This window comes from Bombina bombina, chromosome 9, assembly GCF_027579735.1.
Source record: "Bombina bombina isolate aBomBom1 chromosome 9, aBomBom1.pri, whole genome shotgun sequence".
Lineage (NCBI taxonomy): Eukaryota > Metazoa > Chordata > Amphibia > Anura > Bombinatoridae > Bombina > Bombina bombina.
The window spans coordinates 259,955,910-259,959,774 of record NC_069507.1 but is presented as its reverse complement, the minus strand read 5'-3'; the positions used below and the strand labels follow the sequence as shown (position 1 = coordinate 259,959,774).

The 3,865-nt window shown below is 38.7% G+C and overlaps 1 pseudogene; it reads right to left on the bottom strand.

The window, feature by feature from the left end:
• LOC128639689 (trypsin-like) overlaps window positions 1-2,831 on the bottom strand; it is a 6,511-nt pseudogene extending 3,680 nt beyond the window's left edge.
• Between the last annotated feature and the right edge of the window lie 1,034 nt (window positions 2,832-3,865).

Below are 3,865 nucleotides of genomic sequence, written 5' to 3'. Positions count from 1 at the left end.
AGAGCTTATTATAATTATTTACTTGCAATGCATCACTGAATTCTGCAGCGTTACATACAAGATCATTGGGTGTATAGTACAATGCAAATAGACTTCACAATGGTAATTAATACAGGAGGAGGACCCTGGTCTAAAGAACGTATACTCATTTGTTAGACATGAAGAATCTAGAGGTTCCTATCCTATACACCTAAACATTTTTAACAATCCATTAGAGTTCATGTTCAAAATGCTTTAAACATTTTTTTTTTTAGATTTGAAGCCATTGTAATTCATTTTAAAATTCAGCAATAACCCACAAGCTTTTAAAATACTCTTATAGTGTGATAGTGGCCCCCTACGCCTTATATAGGGACAGTGCAACAGAGGTATTACAGTCTATCAGAAAACAATCTTCCATCAGATTTTTGCAGGCTATTTATTTATTTATTTATTTATTTATTTTTATTCTATGTCCTGATGCCTTGATAACCCCTTTTGTTCTGGTTTGAGCATCAGATCTGTCCTGTTTATATAGGTTTTCAAAATGTTAAAGATTTTGTGTATACTTTTTTTATATTGTAATCACGTGGATATTTTTGCTTTCATAGAAAGCTGCAAATATTTCTCAAATAATAATTGTAAATGATTAAACATGTTTAAATTAAATTTGATAATCAAGATGTGCATTTATAATTTAAATTTAAATTTTATATATACAATATATACTAACATCAGTAAAAACTAAAGTGAAAATATTCTGGGAAAGAGGCTCTAACTGGATGTTTCTATTAACTATGAAACCATTTTGATAATTTAAATAACTTTGTATAAATTGAAAAAAAAAGAAGCTGAAAAATGCCCCAACTGTAACTTAATATTGGATTGGAACAGGTGTTATATTTGTAAAAAAAAAAGAATGCTACTTTTACTTCTTGTTTCAGTTGATTGGTGGAAGATGTCCAGTAACCTACACATCTACAAATAGTTATTTGGTTCTCTAGAACTTATGAGTGCAGACAGAGGGTACTCACCACCACTGCTTAAGGTGTTTCCCCAACCAGAAATAAGACACATGGTGCCGGCATCAGCACATTGGGTGGGGAGGCTGATGGACTGGATTCTCCCACTCAGCCTTGCTGGCTCAGATAGCTTGATCAGCATGATATCATTGTCCAAGAGATATGAGTTATAATTTGGGTGGCGAATGATCTTTGCAGAGTCAATAAACTGCTCTGTGCCCTCCTGCACCTCAATGTTATGTTCTCCCAGTCTGACTTGGATTCTCCTGATATAGAAATAAGAAAACATATAAAATAAATGCAAAGAAAGTGTGACATGTGTTTCTCTAACAGCATTAAATAATAATAAAACTATTTTTGAATTCCTGGCTCAATGTTTGTCGGTATAGATAGAATATTGTAATTCAACTTGTATCACCATTCTTTATAACACTCACGATTTGTAGCAGTGAGCAGCAGAGACGACCCACAAATCATTAATCAGGGACCCTCCACAGAAATGGTAACCAGAGTTCAGGGACACCTGATAAGAGACAGAGTTCTGAGGGCAGGTGTAACCGCCTACGATCTTATCATCATCAAATGGAAAGGCCGCTGTCAAAAGAGGGTTTATGTTATTAATTTGGAAATGGCACAGAATACAGACAATAGATAGAGATATTGGGGGCCTATTTATCAAATGTCTTTGGGACCTGATCCGACAGCGCGGATCAGGTCCGCAAGACATCACTGAATGCGGAGAGCAATATGCTCTCCATATTCAGCATTGCACCAGGAGCTCACAAGAGCTGCTGGTGCAACGCTCCCCCTGCTGACTCGCGGCCAATCCGCTGCCAGCAGAGAGGTGTCAATCAACCCGATCATACTCGATCGGGTTGAATTCCAGCGATTCCTGTCCGCCTGCTCAGAGCAGGCGGACAGGGTTATGGAGCAGCGGTCTTTAGACCGCTGCTCCATAACTTGTGTTTTCTGGCAAGTCTGAAGACTCTCCAGAAACACGGGACATCAAGATCCATTTGGAGCTTTGATAGATAGGCCCGATTATCATCAGTTGCTTGTCAATCAATTTCAATTTTTAGCAGAAATACAATCTAATCCAATACCCTCAATTTTCCTTTCTTATTTACCCAAGTAATGATGTTTAATGATTTATTTTTATATATATCAATTCCAGAAAACATTGGGGCATATGTATTAAGCTACGAATGGAGCTTGATGCCTTGTGTTTCTGGCGAGTCATCAGACTCGCCAGAAACAGCAGTTATGAAGCAGCGGTCACAAAGACCGCTGAACCATAACCTGTCCACCTGCTCTGATCAGGTGGACAGACATTGGCGGAAATCAACCTGATCGAATAGGATCGGGTTGATTGACACCCCCCTGCTGGCGGCCGATTGACCGCGAGTCTGCAGGAGGCAGCGTTGCACCAGCAGCTCTTGTGAGCTGTTGGTGCAATGCTGAATACGGCGAGCATATTGCTCGCCGTATTCAGCGAGGTCTGGCGGACCTGATCTGCAGTGTTGGATCAGGTCTGCCAGACCTTGATAACTATGGGCCATAGTAACAAGAAATTATATAGTTTAGTGGAAGAATGAATTTCTCACAATGTAGCATACAATATACAAGTTAAAGAGAAAGGACATTCTTTATACCATTTATACTACATAGTTGCCGTCCTAAAGTATTAATATTACTAAACATTGTTGTATGCTAGAAAAATTGTTTCAATTAAGTAAAGCAATCTAGGCTAAGTAGGAAGAGAAAACAGTTTAAACCAAAAACATACCAGCGAGTCCGAGGATGGAGAGAAGGAGGATGCACTTCATGATGATTTTCCTGAGGCTTTTGGTTTCTAGAGACCTCATTTTATAGTTCTGCAGATGCCTTATCATATCGTTATTATGCACCACATGCCTGTTCACATGAACAGCTTATCAAACACACCTTACGATCAGCATTAATAAGGGAAAGATCTACATGAGTGTCATATTGGCATCAGTCTTTTGGGTGACATTGGGCAGTCACCCAGCTGACCCTATTTGCCACTTCTGTGCTTTTGGTTCCAAATGGAAAATTCCATATTATATCTAGTTAGCATAAATGTCTTAGGTGAAATTGTGCAGTCACCCAGATTATTCATTTTATTAAAAGCTTATGGTAGATGCAATTTATGTATGTTACAGCAGGTCTGAACTTGTAGAACTTTTTATAAAATAAAATATTTGTAATTCCTTTTAGTTCATTTGATGCCAGAAAGAGTCGCAATGTAACATTATTATCAAACTTTAATGGTCTAGATTTAATGGAATAATAAACACAGTAGAATAAAGTAATCAATAAATGCATAAAATATAAGACAACACAAAAAAGCACATAGGGGCCGAATTATCATTGTGCGAGCGGACATGATCCGATATTGCGGATCATATCCGCTGCACTTCGATAAATGCTGACAGCATACACTCTCGGCATTTATTATTGCACCAGCAGTTCTTGTGAACTGCTGGTGCAATGCCGCCCCCCTGCAGATTCGCGGCCAATTGGCCACTAGCAGGTGGTGTCATTCAACCTGATCGTATTCGATCTGGTTGATTTCTGGTGATGTCTGTCCGCCGCCTCAGAGCAGGCAGACAGGTTATGGAGCAGCGGTCTTTAGACCGCTGCTTCATAACTTGTGTTTTCGGCGAGCCTGAAGACTTGTCAGAAACATACAGAGCTTGATAAATATCCCCCTTAGTTTGCATTTCAAACTAGTACTAGAATATTTCTTACTAATTTCAAAGTTAGTTCAAGTTTTCTTCCCCTACATCATGTGTCAGCCATCAGCCAATCACAACAGACATATACGTAATCTACTGTGAATT